Genomic DNA, 20,558 nt, shown 5'->3' on the forward strand with positions numbered 1-20,558 from the left:
TTCCTGATCTTAATTTTTTTTTTTCTCATCAAACCTACTTTAAAAATCAGTTAATTTATTTTTGTAATTGCTGTGTATTACCATTTGGCTTTCCTTTCTAGAAGCTTCCTTGAATAGTAAGTGTGGCTAACAAATAGGCATTAAAATCGCTTAATGTTATATAAATCTTAATCAGATTCATTCATTTTGTCTTAAGAAAAAAATCCCTTGGGTGTGTTCAAGGTTGTCCTTTTTTTTGAAGAAACAGAAAACTATATTTTTTACAGAGAGCATGCTCTTTTTCTTATTTTTGTATCATTTTTCAAGTGTAATTTCTACCTTCACTCTGATCATAACAGTAGTTTCAGTAGGAAATCAGTTGGCTTGCACTTATTACCTCCTCCCCCTCCCACCCTTCACTGGTTGACTCTACTATATAGGGTTGTCCTAGATTCTGGTTCCTGGAGGAGCTATAGGTCCTATGCTGATGGTGCCAGGACAATTAACCATACCCAGGCTTCAGAGGGGGAGGAAAAAAATAATGATAATTTTCCCAGACTGGAATGCCTCATGTACAATATGCTCTTAAATGTTTTTTTTTTTCTAGGCAAAGTAATTAGAAACTTCTGATGAAATCTGATGTGTTGATGTTTGAAATTAATCCGCACATCAACAGTGTGAACTTAAAAGTTGGCGATTCTCAAAGCAGTAAACGTAGTGCAAACTGCAATGCAATGTTGTTTCATTCTAATTATAGAAAACAGACTGGATTTTTTGTTTTTTAATGAAGTTGTAATATAGCTGACAAACATCAATGTACATATTTTGCAATGTTCATTTTACACTGGGCTGTCCAGCTTCCTGCTCCATAACTGCTCCTGTGGCATACATGATTCTGAGACTAGAAGGTAACCTTGGTGTGTTTACTCATGCTTTTCTTCCTGCTAAGCCCTCCCAGGTTTGGAGGGCAGGCAGGAGTGAGCAGTGAGTAAATATCTACTTGACTTGTATAATTACACTGAAGCTGTCACCTCAAATTCCAATCTTCCTGCATAGTTTTGCAGTATAGCCAGCCTGGTGTACTTCAGTAACAGGCTGGGTCTACCACTTAATGTAAAGTGCTTCTAATAGCAGAAAGTGGTGTTCTTGTCACTGTCTGTTTGCTGTTTATATTTGCAGTTCTGTTGATGCCTGTGGTTCATTGCTGGATCATTCACACCTAATTGGATTTAAGTTCTTTAGAAGTGCATTGGTTAGTTTGAGTCCCTTTTAAAGATAAGAGGAGAAAAAAGGGAGATGAAAACTGACTGCTTTAATTCTTTATGGGTGACCACTTAAATTCAAAAGTCACAAACAGCTGAAATATGAAATCATGCCTTTCTGTGCGCTGTAGCTTTTGTGAGGCAAGATTGAATGAGACAAGCTATTTATTTAGTAGCAACATCACACAGGATGCCAGCAGAAAACCCTACCCTTGTTCCTGCAGAAAAAGAGATTTTACCCAATCATGAGGAGATGAAAGGTTGTACTTTTTTTTTCAGCTACTTACACTTGTATTAAAACCACTGGTAGTTTTTATTGAATTCTGTACATTTTGGCAGATGTTTAATTTCTACTAATCATTGAAATAGAATGGATGTTAAAATTTTTATGTCGGAAGTTCGAGTCTATATTTTGAAGTTGTAAATAATTCATTATCAGTGTAACTTTTGTTTGACAAAAGACTTATACTGTATGAAGAATGGAAATAATGAAATTATTTGCCCTGTACATTTTTTAAGAAAACCTTGTTTGTTTAAAAAGTCTTGTATAAATTATAATTTTTATTTAAATAAACCTAAAAATGCTTTGTGCTAATGCCTTTTACAAACTTCTGTAATTTATCCATCAAAATACACCTGGTCTCTTGGAACAAGGTGAGTTAGTGGGGTTTGGTAGATTCATAAACCACCACAAGTCCATCACTGGGGGGAAGGCAGGTGGGTTTTATTTCTTGCTACTTTTGAAGCCCAAAGAGCATGCTTTTATTCTAAATAATCCAGTTAATGTATTGGAGAATGGATGTGTATGTTTGGTTGGATCTTTGGATGTGCATCTGTCTCTTTGTAATTATATGGTTAATTTAAGGGATGAAAAAGCAACCAGTGATTTCTAAGATGCTGCCACTACAAAAGGGTATGGGTGAGATGAGGCTGTAGGAGTACAGGCTCATACCTGCCAGAGCTCCTCCATGAAACAAATAGCTGCAGACTGTTCCAGGTGAGCACCAGAAGCCCTTTTCCGTGCCAGGGGTTTGCAGTTGGCGTGTTCAGCGGCGTCATTCCAGATCCAGATGCGGCTGTTCTGCTGCAGCATCTGCAGTCAGTTCAGCTCATTGGTCAAACCAACATGCACTGCATTGCTGAGCCTTTGGCTCTGCTGCTGTGTAACCTGTAACCCTGCTGGGGATAAATGGCAGGGCCGCTTTCTCCAAGGTGTATGCCAGGGAGACTCGCAGACCAGTACTGGCTTTCACATGGGGACATGAACCTTTGTCTGCAGTTAGAAATCTGATATGAGGAGTGAGCTGCTGGTCATCTAATACAGACCTGTTTGTTTGCCTGTATAATACTCCTTTCTGTGTTTTGCTCAGCTGAAATAGATCAGTTTGGGACAGATCTTGCAGTTGTGAATGTGGGCTGTGCCATTTATTTTGGTATTTAGTTTTCTCATGATGGCAGCAGTGCATCTGGTGCTTTAATGGTGCTTTTAAGCTGGTATCATGTGTGTTCTGACAAATCTTCACTTATTTTGAGAATGCTTATCTTCCCTCTTGTACTATAATGCATTTCTCATTAAATATTTGTGCAAGATGAGTTACATCTGTAGCAGTACTTGCAGAGATGGGTTCAGCCCCGCCAGCCTGAATGAAAGGTGATAGTGGAAGGTGAGTGTGGAGCCTAGAAGTCTCATTCTGGCTATAGACTGCTTGGCCCTTGGGAGGAAGGGGGAGGCTTCCTGAGAATGGCCCTTGCTTTCTCTAGTTGGCTTTAGCAATAGAATTGAATTGAATGAGCTCTTTACCTGCTCTCCATGCAACTCCAGCACCTATGCAAGGAAAGGAGACATGCTGGCAGTGGTCTGCAGCGTCACCAGCACATGCTGGCTTAATGCAGAAGAGCAGATAAAAGCATGGTCTTGTGCAGTACCTGGATTAACAGTAAAGGACAGCTGCAACATTCAGCTTGGAGAAACTAAGGGATTATTTGCTGTTACTTTTAACTAATCTTTAAGTTAAATCTGAGTTCCTCTTCTGGATCCCTGGATTCACTAAATCCCTGTTCAGCCATTTTTCCACAAAGCTGAATGTTTTACCCACAAGTTGCTGGCTCATCTCAGGCCTTGAAATATTTTTTTTCCTGCATCATGAATAAAAAATACTGAAGATGTGAGGGCTTAATTTTCTGTCCTAGAGAAGTTGAGGCATTGCAAAGGGATCAGTCTGTTTCAGCAATAGTGACCTCACTGGGCTGTGGATGCTCTAGAAGTTAAGTGGGCTTAATGCAGTGCCTCAAGGATGTAGTTGTGAACATGTCTTCAGCATGTTATTTAGCCTGAACTGATGCTGTGTTTGGCCAGGTTGGGAGACTGAGGAAAAAAACATGAGGGGAAGATAAACACCTGTTTCTGTGTTTAAATAGCTGCCTCTTCTCTGCGTCTTGTGAGCTTCACAACCTATTTGAGATGTGAAGTAAGGAATATCTGCTTTTGCATCCTCTACTGAAGCTCCATTATTGCCAGTTTCCATGGGAAATAGTTGTATGTGGATAATGATTTCCTTGTCTTCCTTTTTCACTATGCTTTTCTATGAAATGCCAAATTTGTTTATTCTATAGCTTCTGTCTCATGTTTCACTTTCCCCTAATTCTCTAGATATGTTTTCCTTTTTTTCCCTTGCTTCTCCTCATGTACATATGCAAACTCTCCTCCGAAACCTCTTGGCCCATTTGGTGTACTGCATCCCTTTATCTCCTGCTCTATGCTTCACCTCTGGATGGTCTCGTGTGAATGGGTAAAATCCTAGTAGCACAATCATGCCTAGATCAGGAATCTTCATCCTCACTTCATTTAGTAATTTGTGGCTGTCTTCAACCTTACAGTCTGAAAAGTTCAAGCTGAATTATGTCAAAGAGAAGTTGTTCTTTATTCTTTCCTAAATTGCCCAAATTTCAGGTTTGCTGTCTCTGTGACTACTCAAGTTTTGAACTGAGAGCTATTTATCTGTTCCCTTCTACCTGGGTTTTTATGCTTCAGCATTCCAGTTTTCTTCCTCTGTGTAAAGAATAGCCTCATACTTTCAGTCCTGATTATTTAGAAACACTGACTGACCATGTCCTGATGAACATGTCACAGGTTCACTGAAGCTGTGTCCACATGTTACATCTTTCATTCTGTGTAGATTGGAGCTAAATTACTCTGTCTGCTGGTTTGGATTACCCAGTGGCTTGTATTTCCCCATGATGATACGTGATTCTTTACTCCTGATAATCTGCATGACTGAGGGAGAAGATGGTTCTTGAAACTGCTGAGAGCTCTTCAGAGCAGAAAATCTCTTCTTGACAAAGCCAGTATTACTGGTGCAAGCTTAGGTCAAGCAAGATACATGTCTGCAGGAGAATAAATGTAGAAGTAAGTGCCTGCTGCAAAACAGTGTTTGGAAAAGACCAAACCTAAGCTAGTGTTTGCTTGGGAATCTCTGTGCTAGTCTCTTGAGCACACGGTGTGAGGGTTTAACTTCTCACAGCTAGGTCAGTAAGAACTTCTGAAAATCCTCTCCTTCATTTCTTCAGGTCAGCTAACTATTTGGGAAGGGCTCTCGTAGTGGAAAGTCTGTGAACCAGCTTTGAACAGTCATCTCCAACCAGAAATGCCATTAGCCGCCAGCTAATGTTAACCACCCACACAACTAGAATAAGAGTCAAATGAGCTGTTTGTAAACCCAACAATCCTTAAAACCACCATGAAATGCTATAAATGTGCAGAACTGAACTCTGCATGAGGAGCGTTTGGGACTATAAAAAGGTCAGTGAAAAGGATTAAATCTTCTAGATGCTATTTGTGGAAAAACTGGGGGTGGGTCCAGAACTGTGAACTAGCAGCAACCTCCACTGGACATTTTGTTATGGAGCATGTATACACACATATATATATATATGTGTATACACACACATATATAATGTATCATCTGCCTATACATGGAGCATGTATACATATATATGTGTATACACACACATATATAATGTATCATCTGCCTTTATTCTTAGGGGTTGGGGTTTGTTATATTAATGCAAGGCTTTCTTGTGTTCAGATGGGTTTTCCTTGCAGTACCCTGTGTTTTGGATGCTTGCAGGAAATGTAAGAATGGGGTCGGTTAGCGGAAAGGCTTTTGGAAAGCTTCCAAAGCTACGTAAGTTGTCATTATTGCCTGCAGTGCTCACCTGGCAGGGAGATGCCTTAGAAAGCCATCTTCTTGCTCATGGATGTAGCCCCATGTTGTTTCTCATGGTGCGTTAACCCTGCGACTTGCCAAAATAAGCTCATGAAGTGGTGATGGATGTGTCTGCACTCGTATCCTTCTGCAGGGTGAGTGGCTCTAGGCACTTTCCAAGGAGAGCAGAGCACAGTGGAGGGGAGTTAAGCCCCGCCCTTGTTCTAGGTGATACAGGACTGAAATGGTGTCAGCTGGAAGGGAGGACAGATGGGATGCGGGGGACAGGCAGTTTTGAGTCCAAAACTGGCCTTGTGATGGCTGTGGGTGCTCCCCACACCATCTGTAGCTGAGCAGAGCTCAGAAGGACTTTTAGAAAAGGAGGGGAGATGCTGTCTTCAAAGATGTGTAAATATGTTGAGACTCTGCTTTTAAATATACCCCAAAAATGTATGAGGAATATTTATGTGAAAAATGGGGATTTACTGGATTGCCCTGATACAGCTATTTACAAATACAGCCTTCATGCGAGGTTGCTGTGTGGCAAACACCAGTTGTATTTGTTGACTTTGGGGAAAGTAAACACACCAAAAAATTATATATGGCCTCAGCGAACAGTCTGGGCTTACTGCTCTATTGACTCATGCTTCAGATTTATTCCTGCTATTCAAGTATTACTCTTTTATGTTCCTGACAACGCAGACTGCTTAGTGAAGACTTAGTGTGCACCATACAGCTTTCTCCTAACTCGTACGTGGCAGGAGCCTCCTTATGCAGGTGTGCCAGGCGCCAGGTCCAACTGGGTGAATACCTTGAGAACACCAAACTCTGTCCTCCGCGCAAGCAAACATTTCAGTCTGACTGCGGTTTCATGCCAAACAGCTCCCTGCCTCCTGCTGCCTACCTTATGCCAGCACTGGGGCTCACCAGACCTTCCTAAAGTGGCAGGAACCCAGCCCCAGGTGTGGTTGTGAGGACAGTAACAGAGCTGACATACACCACTGCCTCTGTGTTCCCCTTTTCAGTTTTGCAATGCCCATCAGGTTTCAGAGGTAAATTTTGAATATAAATTGGATAAATGTTAAAGGCTGATCCTGAGTTTACAATAGTAAATAATAATGCAAAGAAACTGAGCTAAAACCGGTGTCTGTGTGTGCAAGTTAACTGCATGAAACCTGGTCGTGCCAGTAGTTGAAGAGCTGGTGTGCTGCTAGAGGTAATCTCAGAATCTGCTTCCTTCCAGCATTGACTCCTCCCCTGCTCCTTCTCTAAAAAGAGCTGTCAAAAAGAAGGTGAGGGAGATGCTTGACATTTTTGGGGGCCATCACCCTCAGAACAGGGATGGGAGGGAAGCCAGGAAGCATGGCCAGGAGAGGCTGAGGGCTTTCCACTGGAGCACATTGTCTCAGGGGCTGCGCTGAGTGAGCTCATCCCTATTGGAAGCTGAAGAGATAATTGGGGGTGGCTGTCACAGAGCCCCCATGCAGAAGAAGCAGAAGACTGTTATCTGTGGGGTAATGTGTTCTCATCTTAAAAATCATGGGTAAGAATCTTGGGTGTTGTTAAATAAAAATGGTTTGTTTTTTAACCCCTGTAACTCTTTGGTTTTACCTTCTTTCTGCGTGTGTGCCCCTGGGCATCTAGTGGTGTGCATAGACAAATGGGCCAAAAACTTACATTTCAGCTCGCAGCAGATGGGTTTGCATGTTAGACCTTATTTTTCCAAGCCTTTAGTTCCTTTTGGTCAAATCTGGAAAATCGGGCTGGAATGAGTTTCTGCCAGAAGGAAGCTGTGGTGTCTCCTGCAGCAAACCAAACTGACAGAAATGGTTTTATCTTGTTTTTTGTAGCTTCCCCAGGGAAGCACTAATGCTCTCCCCGTTTTTCCCCTCTGCTCAATGCTCATCATGGAATCATAGAACCACTTGGGTTGGAAAGGACCTTAAGATCATCAAGTTCCAACCCCCCTGCTATGGGCAGGGACACCTCACACTAAACCATCTCACCCAAGGCTCTGTCCAGCCTGGCCTTGAACACCTCCAGGGATGGAGCATTCACAACTTCCCTGGGCAACCCATTCCAGTGCCTCACCACCCTCACAGTAAAGAATTTCCTTCTTATATCCAATCTAAACTTCCCCTGTTTAAGTTTGAACCCATTACCCCTTGTCCTATCACTAGAATTCCTGATGAAGAGTCCCACTCATCATTGTTTTAGGGATCAGTTTGGGCAGACCTACACTTGACCCAGCTTCAGAGGATCCTACATGTGTTGGTATAAAATGAAGGTAGTAGATATAGGGCTGGGCTGTGAGCCTGTGTGAAGAGGAAGCTGCTGATGGTGCTGGTGTCCAAACCTTTGCAAGTATCTCATCTTTGACTTGCAAGCTGTGTGCAAATGCATTGTTGGTTGTACAGCAGTGGCAACTGCCAGGATAAAGCTCAGGCTTCCCAGATCCCTGTTGGCACATGCTGCATGAGAACTTTTCTCTGGGCATACCCAGTTCTAACACTTGATCCTTTTAAAACCTAGATAGGAGTAACTCGCATTCCTAGGTGGGGTGTGTCCTGCTCCTGTTGGGCTCTCCTGCCCTTAGTGTGAGAAGACAACACTGTCGCTGTTAAACACACCCAGATCCATGTCCTTGCGCTGGCGCCAGCAATTCCAACGCTTGGTGCATTCACCTGCCTTAAAAGTTTTGCTCCCTTGCTTTTTGAGAGCATCGGCTGTCTGGGACAAGTGACAGAAACACCCAGGCTCTGCACCTCTGGCAACTGCCATGCTGGACCAGCACCGTCCTCAAGTCACTGGTTGTGGGCAGAGGCAGGAGGGTCCTGCCCTTCTCTCCTGTGACTGCAGCCAGACAGGGTTAAGCCAAACCTGCACTGTTCTCTTAGCAAAACGGAGTCCTTGTTTAGGCCATTCCCCTCGTTTCCACCCTGTTGTTCCACATTTTATCTTGCCCATTGTGTTTTTAATCAGCTAGCTCTGCATGGGAATGACTGTGCTGCTCACACTGTGCCTTGTGCCAAGGTAATGATGAGGAGAAAGGGGCACTGTTATAGAGTCTTGCCTGTCCTGTCTCATTTATCCTCTATTATTAGGGGAACTGTTTCTGTCTGGTTTCATACTGTGTTGTGTAGTTCCTGAAGTGCAGGTACTACTCTGTCTCTCGTTTTTGGAGGATAACTGCAGATCAGAAGTGCTGCCAGCAGAGCCAGAGGACACTGTGCAGAGTCAGGCCAGCCTGGGCTCAGGGACCCTTGGTCCCCATTTTGTTTTGCTATTGATGTGGCTGATGTGACCTAAAACCCTTTCTCTCTGTTAATTTATTGCTGAAATACAGTTGATGGGTTTTTAACCAATTGAAAGGGAAGCACTGGCAGGGGATGAAGTGGAAGTGCATTTACCACAGGTTGGTTTTGATGCTCTCTTCAGGAAGAGCTACACTGTAGTACATCTGGTTTTATATGTTTTTAATGAGCAGCTAGCACCTTCCTCACCAGTGCTTAGCTATCGGCTGCTGCAGTGGGTGATGAGCAGGAGCCTCTTAAGCTGTGAGGGCGACGTGCTCCTGCACAAGGGTGAATAAGAGCCGCTTGTCCCCATGAGGTACAAGGGTCACTGTGCTGGAGGTGGAAGTCTCCTCCATCACCCTGAGCATTGCTCAGCTGGGCACCTCTGAGTGGCTTTTTTAATCAGTGTGTTTTCTGTGAGCTCTTGCCTGCTGGGTCCTGCACTCAGCTCATGGTTAAAGATGCTCCACCACATCCTCCGTGAGCCCTGAGCATGTCTGGGAACAACATGAAGCTGAGTCCATCTGCTGGTATTTAATAATGAAGGAAAGGAGCTTAGAAGAAGTGCACTGCTTTAGATTTGCTCGTTGGCAGTTTCTACACGCTCATCAGCACTGAGGTGAAAATAGCATCTGGCTGCGTATCAGCGTGCAGGTCTTGGAAAAGGTCTCCATACCTGGTGATTACGGTGTCACTGGGATGCAAGTTCTTGACGTGCACCCAAGCCCTTAATAAGAAGAAAACGATGTGTGCTCCAAGAAGAGAAGCAATGCAGTTAATCCAAGTGCTCTGTAATACTGAAATGTTTTTGTACTGAGGCGGAGGCTAAAGGCTGAAGCAATATAATTTCTCACACCTGATGCAGAAGCCTGGCAGCTGTAGGCAGAGTGGGAAGGGATGCAGAGGGCTCATCTCCAGCAGGATGTGTGCAGCTTCCTCAGGCTCCAGCAAGGCAAACAGACTGGCAATGCCTGGGAAGAGGTTCTTGCCTTGGAGGGTGCAAAGTCTATGGTGTTTAATCAGTAACTTAAGTAGCCCAGGGCTGGCCAGCGTGGCTGGGGCTAGCTGTCTACTGCTCCTCCAGCCCATCTTCTGCCTGCAGCTCACTTCTTGGCTCCAAACACCACAGGGTCATCTGCCTCATGCCTAGGCTGCGAGGCCACAGGCCCTGTGCTGTGTGGTATCACGCACCGAGGTGCACCCTCTCCAGAGCAGAGAACACTCTCACTGACTTTTTTATATGGTTGGAAGGGACTGCACTGCGAAACCCTGTCCTCTAAGGCTGCTAAATGATGCTGCATGCAGGGAGGTGTCTTGCCTGTGTCTGCTGTCTGTTTTGCCTGTTTAGTACCTGATGGAACAGCTGCTGTCATTCTGGGGAGGAAGAGCTAGCTGTCTTCTTGGGAATCCCAGAGCTCTGCTGTGGTCAGTGACTTGGCAAAGCCATGTGAGTAGGGGTAGGACCTGGCCAATGGCAAACTGGCTTCTGGCTTCCACTGCTTCTCAGTGCTGGTGAAGGGCTCGTGGCAGGAGCACCTCTGAGCTCTGATCTCAGCTGCGGCTGCCTCGGCTGTCACAGGAGGAGCTCCTGCACAGTCTGTTGGGCATATGCAGATAGGAGCCAATATGAAATAATGAAAAAGAGGGTTTTAAACAGTTTTGTTATATCCCTTTGACACAATTTGCTGCTTCCTGAGACCTATGAACTCTTCCAGAAACAGGGAAGGAAAGAAAAAGGCAACGATAGCTGTTTCAATGCAATTACTTTCTGTAGACAGATCTAAACTTTTTAAGGCAGGCAGTAAGACACGCTTTTTGTTTTAGTTTTTATATCTCATCTCTGATACCACTCACTCTAATCACTGGAATACATTAGATACCGCAGTGCACACTTAGATCCTTCCTGATGTACCCATTCCTACTTGCTTCTCTATTTATGTCCTTTAAGCTTTGCATGGATAAATACGAAGTGTAGGTTTGGGGATATTCTATGCTTTCATGAGAATGTTCTTATTTCCTCCCTGTTTCATTGCTATCAGGCTCAAAATCAGAAGAAACCCAAGTTTCACTGACAGGATACAAAAAGCCACATTCCCTTTTAAGACACTAAGTTCTCTTGATAGTTCTCCCGAGTGCTGCTTTGTTGCTGTGTTGGATTGACCCTGGCTGATCAGCAGATGCCCGCCAAAGCTGCTCCATCACTCTTCTCAGCTGGACAGGAGAGAGAAAATATAATGAGAGGCCTGTGGGTTGAGATGAGGGCAGGGAGAGGTCACTCACCAGTTACTGTCACAGTCAAAACAGACTTGACTTGGGGAAATGAGTTTATTACAAATCAAATCAGAGTAATGAAACCAAATCTTAAAAGACACCTTTTGCCACCCCTCCCTTCTTCCCAGGTTTAACTTTACTCCTGATTTCTCTGCCTCCTCCCTAACAGTGGCACAGCAGGACAGGGAATGCAGGTTGATGTCAGTGCTCCCTCTCCAGGGGAGGACTCCTCACACTCTTCCCCTGCTCCAGCGTGGGGTTCCTCCCACAGGGTGCAGGCCTGCATGAACTCTAACCTGAGTCCTTCCCATGGGCTGCAGCTCTTCATGAACTGCTCCAGCATGGGTCCCTTCCATGGGGTGCAGCCATTTAGGAACAGACTGCAGGTGGACATCTGCTCCACCATGGGCCTCCACGGGCTGCAGGGGCACAGCTGCCTCACCATGGGCCATACCATGGGCTGCAGGGGAATCTCTGCTCCGGTGCCTGGAGCACCTCCTGCCCTCCTTATGCACTGAGCTGGGGGCCTGCAGGGGTGTTTCTGTCATATATTCTTACTCCTCTCTTCAGCTGCTATTACATAGTATTTTTTTCCCCCTTCTTAACCATGTTATCACAGAAGTGTTACCACCATTGGCGATGGGCTCAGCTTTGACCGGTGGTAGGTCCATCTTGGAGCTGCTGGCATTGGCTCTATTGGACATGGGGGAAGCTTCTAGCAGCTTCTCACAGAAGCCACCCCTGTAGCCATAACCTTGCTACTCAAACCCAGTGCAGTTGCTATGGTGATTACTAGCTCATTTAAGCCACTTTAAAATGGTAATGATGAGCAAGAAAAGTGGATTCATAACAGTGTCATTAGCATAGGTATTCTCATGTGTTTCATGAGATTAGGAAATGGCCAAAGTCTGGTAAATAGTAGCCTGATTTATTTTCATTGTTTATGGACTGCTAATTATTTAATGGCAAACATATCTGTTGCAGGCTGCTACCAAATGTGTCAGGTCAGAGCTCTGTGATCCCCCATGGTAGAATAAGCTAGCTTGAAGTAACTAAAATGCCTCCAGGGAAATCCGCCATCACTTTCATGTGCTCTATGAGGAATCTGTCCTCACTGTGGTGTGGTACCAAGGAGTGGAAACGTCTGAAGATGTTAACCTGCTTCCTGCACTGTTTGGAATATCAAGTCCCCATAGCCATAAAGCTGGGCAGTAGGACTCCATGTGTCACTACCCTCAGCACTTGCACTGAAGAACTGGTGCTGTGCTTGTGGGCAAGAGCTTTGAAGCAGAAAGCTAACCTGAAGCAAGGCTGAAGGAGAGCTCAACTGCAGGGATTGAAGGGAAACAGACGTGGAGAAAAAGCCGGCATTCACCTTAGGGCACCTCTCACCCAGGACATACAACTTCACTAGAAGACTTTAAATAGATGAAAGGTATCCCAAATGCTGGTGTGTGAAGTGCCTGGCATGCATCACAGGGCTGATATGCGAGGATGACCCACTGGGCAGGTGCCTGGGGCAGGAGCAGGGAAAGAGCCTTTGAGAAGAACTAGAGGGGGAAGCTGGCGCTGTCCAGACACACCTGCACTTCTTTTAGTCTTTTGAGGACTGCTTCAAAGTATGACAATGTGTTTATCCCTGTAGCGAATAAAGTACACGTGTTTCTTAACAATAAGAATCATTGCACAGGGCAGTTATTGATGCCAGCAGGCGCTGTGATGCCCTCCAGCATTTGGAAGGATGCTCCCACCCTGCTGACAGGCCTTGTATGGGGATGGATGATACTGGATGTCATACCAGTTAGATGTGGTTTACACAGGCAGCAGCAAGTGGGATGTGAGAGCAGGTGTTGCCCAGGGACAGGTGCACCCTGCAGTTCCAGTTCCTTACAAACTGTGTCCATTACAAATTCATCCTTACTAAGCTCACACATCAAAGATGTGGCTCCAAACCTTTTGTTTAGTGCAATATGTATTACATGAAAGAGATTTCAGCGACCAAAAATCCTAAAAGTGTTGATTAAATGGGGGTCAGGAGGAAGGGAAGAGTTAAGGTAACAAAGCAAGATAAAAAAGATAAAGTGGCAGACTGTGCTGCTGATGTCACTGATATTACTTTGGTTTAAGACTTGTATGAGGTGAGAGGAGTCTAAGTCCCAGATATGACAGATGGGGGATACTAAAGTTACTATGGCTGGTTTTATGAGGTGCCTGAAATCTAAAAGCCTCTCTCAATTGCCTGTTAAGAAAAAAAGGTTGAACTGAAATATAAAAATATCACCTACTATTCCAGGCCACATTCTTTTCTACTTCTGTAAACGGGGATTTTGTTCTATTCTGAGTCACCCAACAAGTGAGGAAACTGATTTCAGAGGCAAGAAGCTGCTGCTTACATCTGCTGCAGCAGCCTCCGCATGGCGAGAAGCACAACTGGAAATGCTTTCGTCCCAGCACCTGGCTTTAGGGTCTGTTTTCCTCTGGTTCCAGCTGTGATAAATGGGGTGAAGAGGAAAAAAAAGCTAGATATTGATATTTTTGTGTGTGTTTTATGTTTTTTCCCCTCCCTTTACCTGTGGGTAAATGTGTTAGTTGTTCATGGATACATATTGCTGACAGCCTGGTTGGCAGCATGTGATGTGTAGTGGGATGTCCCACACCAGAAAACAGGCTCTGAAAGGCTGCGAGCTGAGCAGCAAAGCCCTGAAAACCCTCTGGTATCATGGTGGCCCAGCAATGCTGCGCTAACGTAAGGCTTGTTCCTGGTCCATCTTCTGTAGCAGGGATGCTGGAAGTGCTTTAGTAAATCCAAAATTGAGAGTGCCACCTGCTCCTTACTTTGCCTCAGAATATATATATTGTTTTATGTATATATTCATATTTATGCATTTTTATATGTGTAATATATATATTCAGAATATATATTCTTTCTTATATACTTTAGATACATATACATATGTATGTAAAGTATACTTTGCTATTAAATGCTCTTAAATGAATGGATCTTGTCAATAAGGCTTCTATGGATATCAGGTTCACTTTCCACAACCCTAAAAGCACTGGTGTGCCTCAGAAAGAAGTTAATGCCTCCTCAAGCCTTGCAGACTAGTTCGAAACCAAGATACAGTATAAGTGTTGCACCTAATAAATCCTTCTAAGTTAATACCAGTATCTGCCTACCCCAGCAGACTGCTGACCACCCCAGCAGAAACCAGTCTGCTGTCTTCTGTGCTGGCTGCAGGTGCTGGGGCAGTCCAGGGACACTGGTGTTTTGGCTCCCTATTGGTGTCACCAAGATGCCCATTGCTGTGGCTTGTGCAACACAGAGTTGCTGGAGGTGCCGTTTGGAGAGTACAGTGACCAGGGACACAGTGGCAGGCTTTCGGGGAGGAGGTGTGTTTGGATGAGGATTTTGCACCGTAGACAAGAGATGCTAAAATTATCCTACCTGTTGCAGTCCGAAATTGCTGCTGCTTTCACTGGTAAAGATAAAATCACGTGGAGATTCCCCTTGGAAAAGAGGAAGAAATGCGGTACCTTTCACGTGCTTTCATACGTGAGAAAAACTGGGATGCAAGAACTTCATTTCAATTCAAAGCCTGCACAGTGTGACATCTTCTTTATCTCTTCCATCCATATGTGGTTTGTATGTGAAGAAAAACAACATTAAAATTAAAAAGAAAAAAATAAGGAAAGTAAATAAAAGAAAAAAAATGAAAGAAAATAGGAGCCTGCAGAAATTGCATCAAATGCTTCATCACAGAAGTGACTGAGCAAAGGCAGTTCCAGCTTGTGATTTTGGATGCAGGCGAAGGAAAAGGTAAGTGAAAGATGAAGAATGAAGGTGTTGGGTCACTATCTGTAATAACACATCTAATTCTGTTGTTATTCCATCTCCAGGCTGATCTAGGGAATTTGTTGAACTGTGAATTTCTGTGCACATAGCAAGTTCATGCTTCAGTGCACAGAGCCAATTGCTCATCAGAGGCCTGTGAGTGAAAGGAGCTACTGCAGAAACTCAGTTCTCCTTCTGTAATGAGCTTGTCTAAAAGAAAGAAGAAAAAGGATTAAAGTTGGTTAGAAATTGTGTGTGGTTTATTTTCCATTATCATCTTTCTTTGCAAATATCTTGTATATCCCCCATAAGACTTCAGTACAAATGGCTATATATATATATATATTTTCCTTCATTTAAACATAACAACAAATGAATTCTCTTTGTTACAGACATGGAATAATCAAGAGAACAAGCAAACTCCCACTGAATGGTTATTTATTGCCTGTGATGTTTCAGTAAGGAAAGCCTTCTTGTTACCAGATTAACCAGGTTCCTCCTCTGTTTATTTGATGAACAAGTCAGCAAGACAGAAAGAATTTGCTATTGCATCTTCTCCCCGATAATGAATCAGTGTGGAATGAATTTCATCGCAAGCCAGTGAAGGCAGCAGCAGTGAGCGCTCTGCTTGCAGGGGGTCTGCTAGCTGCGGCACTACCATTAATGTGAAATGTGGCTCTCTTTCTAGGAGGGAGATTCAGCACAGCAAAATTAGGGACTTTCAAACAAATGGGCCATTTAGAAACCATTCACACAAATGGGATGAGTCTTGGAGTGTATTTTAGAGGAGCAGCAAGGATGAGAGTTTGATAGGAACTGTTTTCTGTTCATCTGCTATCCTGTTAAAGGCTATTAATTACTCCTTCTTATCAGAATGTGTATTAAGGACAGCTGACTCCTATTCAGCTCTGCAATGATGGCTTTGTGTTTACTTGTAAGCCAGCCCTTAGAGCAAGAGAGGGTCCTTCTGAGAAGGTTCAGAGCAAACAACCCTTTAAAATAACATCAAACTGTGCAGTTTTTAGAGTAATTTCTTTACAATCCAGCCGGTGCATTCTCTGCTGAGTGTTGCTGCATTTTCCACAAGGTGGCTGGCTCCATTGCTTCCAGCGCAACCAGTGCCGGGACACCAGCTTAGATCCCTTTGCTGTTCAGCAGGTGGTGGCAATAGACTTTGTTTCCACCATCTCAAAACCACTTCTTTTTCTGTTTTTCATTAGGTCTTAATTGTGCCCTGATACTAGAAACATGCAGCTTTGTAAAATGCATCTCGTTAAGGTAGTATTTTCCATCCTATGCCTCACTGAAGTGCTTGTTTATCTCCAAGGATACCATCAGCAGAAGCTGGGGTCTCAAAGCCTGGCTCCTCTTCAGAATTGCTTTTCTCCTTACACTGCACAGTCAAGTAGGTTTGGGGTTTTTTGATAGCTCACAGAAGCCATTAAAAAGTCACTGTTTGCCAGTTCTTACCTCAGGTATAGTCTGCTTTTAATTAAGCCTCTAAGCTACTGTGGATTGTTTATTTGCTGCAACCAAGTAGAAATTAGGTTTTCCATCCCAGGGGAAAAATGAGTTCTTCAACATTTGTGGTTTAGCCTTGATGCAGGCAGGAATATTCACGTGAGCGCACATAGAAATCTAACCAAATTGCTCAAAACCCACCATCTTATTTGGAAACATGTAGATGTTTTTGCTTCAAGCTGTGATCCTAAAGCTGCAATCCATGGGGGCAGGAGTTTGTATCCCCTTTGCTCCCATTTTCCCACATGGCGTTAGTCTTCCGGCTTTGCTACTTCATAGCCAAAAATCCTGGGGAAGGAATGCCAGTTAGACAGCAACCTACTTTGTTTTCTCTCATTTATCTCTGTGGGTCTTTGTCAGCCTCCTGAGAACATATGAAGGGCTGAGGGCTTGAGGTTCCTCTCTTGGTGAAATGACATTTCCCATCACTTAGCTATCGTTGTGCTGAATCAAAAAATCCTTTTAATAGAAGCTCCTGGCGAGCTTTATCAACTTGTTTGGTAATGGCACCAAATTCCCAGCTTGGAAGAGGGGACTCATGCAAGCCACTGCATTTCTTGTGATGAATTTACCTGTGCTCAGTTAACTTTAGGAGCTGTCTTGGCTCCCAGATTGCTGTTACATTACATAGGGCCTAATTAATATTTTTAGGTTTGGCAGGATTCGTGTCTAATCAGGCACCATGAAATGACTAAAGAGATCTCTGGGTATAATCACACAGGAAGAAAGCAAACGTTTTTCATGGTTAAAGTCAAGGCAAGTTTTCTTTTCCTTTCCTCTGCTTGTTTTAATGGCCAGGTCTGCCAAGGCTATGGAGCATCCACCACGTGTTTGCCTGCCAACGCTCATTTCAGATCCAGAAACAAAATTAAAAATGCAGAGAGGGGAATTGATGTGATTCACCAAGTTTCTAAAAGTATAGGAAAAGCACAAACCAAAGACAATTTAAAATCTGGGTAGCATGAGGAGAGGCTCCTCAAGAAACGCAGTGCAATTCAGTATAGGAAGGGACATCAATGGGATAGCCTGTAAATACTTTCATGTCAGCAGACGTATAAGGTCAAGGATTCTTCAGAGACTGTAGGAGAAACAGCTAAGCATGAAAACATTTAGGCTGCATACTGTGACAAACCTAGGACCAGGCCATGGTGAAATAGGGAGCTGAGACACCGGTAGCGCAGGCATCTGGGAACAGGTTAGATGAAACTTTGGAAGAAGGCGTATCTAACTGTCTTGGAAAGATACCACTGACCAGAAAAGGCAAAGGGATCTCTCTTTATCTGATTTTACACACACTTGTGAGAAAAAAAACAAATCCACTTTTCCCCTGCCCCTTCAAAAGCAAACCTATTTCCTGTGGTTCAACTGCAATCTCAGCATTCACCGTGTTGCATATTCTTTCTAGTATTTTTAAATAGGCATAAATAATCAGTTTTCCAATTAGAGCTGTGGTCAGAGCAGTATCAAAGCTCATTCGGATCATACTTCCATTCAGGACAACCTGGGGGCCAGGCTTAAGAACATCATTCAGGCATACATGGGCCTATGAGGGTAGAAAAGCTGCTGGTGGAATCAGCCATAGGATCAGACTCTACATTTTGTTTAAACAAAGAGACCAATAGCACACCTCCCTCCTACCCCCACAAATTGCAAACCTCAAGCCATTTGTTTTTTGCATATGTGATATTTCTAAAGCCATAGAAAGAGGCAATTTAAATAAAATAAAATCCACTGACAAATTGTTTTGTTTTCTGCTGAGGATTAAAAAACTACAGTTTGCTCCCCAAGGTTCAGGTCTCCTATAGAGGTTCTCAGCAAAGACCTGTCTCAGGTTTTTGTGGTTTTGGTGTTTTGTGTTAGATGAGAGGGGAAGTTTTCAGGACAGAATTTTTGTTATTAGAATGGATCTGCATTCCCCTGCCATCAGTGTTTGAATCATTTGGAAGGTGTAAACCCATATGGATTTGGAATCAATTCAACCCCAAAGTAAATTACATTGAACCTCTCTGAAACTCCATTCTGAAAGAAATACAAAATCCGAAACAACGATAAAGAGGAAAAAAAAAAATTTTAAGGTTCAGTTGAACCTAAGACATGGAGCAAATACTTTTAATTAACTTTATTTTAAAAGTAAAATATAGAACTGTAGCACAAAACCGAACACTAGACCATTGCATTCCGCAGTTCCTGATGGCATCCTGCAGCTGTGGGACAGAAACTAAGCAAAGAGCATTGAACAGCCATATTCAACAGCCATGCTCAAGCTGGTATGGTGATGTGAGCATTCACATAGTATTGCAGAATCACAGAATGGTTTGGTTTGGAGGGAACCTTGAAGCTCATTCAGTTCCACCCCCCTGCCATGGGCAGAGGCGACTTCCACTAGACCAGGCTTCTCCAAGCCCTGTCCAGCCTGGCCTTGAACTCTGCCAGGGATGGGGCAGCCACAGCTTCCCTGGGCACCCTGTGCCAGGGCCTCACCACCCTCACAGGGAAGAATTTCTTCCCTGTATCTAGTCTAAATCTACCCTCTGTCACTTTAAAGCCATTCCGCCTTGTCCTACCATGCAGGTGAGAGCTGTGGTGGCTTTTTTTCTTCTGCTCAAGCAGAAAGTGAAGGCTGGAGGAGGTATACATGAAGGATGGACTCATGGTAAGGGGAGATGAAGGCTTTGGTGCTCATGGAGCTTTTGCCTGCTGTTGTATGTGGTCCTGGGGATGAAGTGACCTCTGAGGTGCTGTGCTGGGCAAGAACCAGATGATCAGGAAAACTGGATCAAGATACCTGAATGGCTTCACATATGCCAGCCTTCCTGGTTAAATACAGCAGTAGAAGAAATATCCTCTGTGTTTCCAGTCTGAAGCCAAACATACTGGGAATATGTGGAGCAGGTGAACTGCATGTGCTTGAGGAATTTATGGTTGAACCAGAAAGTGTTTTCTGGGCCAAGGTTTTCCCTTCTTTGGGCTATCAGTTTCCCAGTTCATTTCTTTCTTACTTGGACACACACCAACTTCTAGTATCTATGTAGCCTTCATTTTGCCTTTTATTAGCCAGCTCTGTGGTCTGGAATACTGATACCAGAGCAGCGAATGTGTTAAAAGAGGTGCAGCTTATGTGTTCATCTGTTAATAGAAAGTGAAAAGCGTTTAGCTCATGTGCATCATTAAACTGTTTGGCTATGATCTTGACTAGGGTTGGTGTGCAATGTTTTCCTGCATCTATATAGTATTTTGTTTCAATACAAATCTATATGTTGTACCACACAGGCACAAATTGCTGAGACTGGAAGTACCTTTGGAGACTGTCCTTCCCTTGCTCAGGACCCATGGCCAGTCAGGTTTTGAGTATCTCTATGGATGGAGACCCTACATTCTCTGGGCATCCTGTTCCTGTGTTTGACCTCCCACACACTAAAAAGAAGTGGTGAAGTGCTGTATACTACAAGTTTTGGTTTACTTAAACCGTAGACAATTAATGACAAATAGACATTAATTTAAATACACAAATATACATTTCTTCTTAAGTAAATGTTCACCACAATATGTTATGTCATTGCAATAAGGAAAATGCTACTAGCCGATAAACCCTGAGAGTGCAAAGAAGATGACTGGATCCATAAAGCTATTTAGGTGTCTCATACCCACCCAAACCAAGGAGGATGTACAGAGCTTCAAAAAAGTGGTCTGAAAGACATGGCCAGAATCAGGGTTGAGCCTGACACCCCAGCTCACAGCCCTAAGCTGCTCATTTTACCTGCTCTGTCTTACCCTCCCTCCTCATGAGTCCTGGAGTAACAGTTTTGGCCTTTCCAAAGCCCCACATGGTTTATTCCTTGCAGAATTAAGACATTCAGCCATATTAAAATGAGCATAATGTGGGAGTACCACTGGTTTTACTACATGGACTGCTATGAACCCCACCCGACAAGCCACGAAAATATGAAAAATTTGGATGTTTTAAGATGAAAATCTTTACTATTTTAACTCTCTCACACGTTGTATAAATGTGTGCAGAGAAGATGTCGTTTTTTTTTTGTCTAAAAGGGAAAAAAAAGAAATCACCCCATTAAGATGGATGCTTTTTGAGTACAGAGCTTTGCCTGTCAGGGAAGCAGTAGCACTCACTCTCTGAACACTTGCAGGCTACAAAATGAGAAAATAAACCATGTTCAGGGAATTTAAAGAAAAA

The 20,558-nt window shown here is 43.6% G+C and overlaps 1 long non-coding RNA gene across 1 annotated transcript in view; it reads right to left on the reverse strand.

Moving 5' to 3' along the window:
• The window catches only part of LOC133276571 (uncharacterized), a 787,535-nt gene that overhangs the window by 494,174 nt on the left and 272,803 nt on the right, over positions 1-20,558 (reverse strand). The window contains exon 2 of the long non-coding RNA XR_009745919.1: positions 7,453-7,506. This is a non-coding gene — a long non-coding RNA (uncharacterized LOC133276571). The remainder of the gene's footprint in view (positions 1-7,452; positions 7,507-20,558) is intronic.

The sequence above is a fragment of the Pezoporus flaviventris genome, unplaced genomic scaffold (genome assembly GCF_033815535.1).
Source record: "Pezoporus flaviventris isolate CSIRO_AGI_PZ_B2104156 unplaced genomic scaffold, CSIRO_AGI_Pfla_v1 ptg000045l, whole genome shotgun sequence".
Taxonomy (NCBI): Eukaryota; Metazoa; Chordata; class Aves; order Psittaciformes; family Psittacidae; genus Pezoporus; species Pezoporus flaviventris.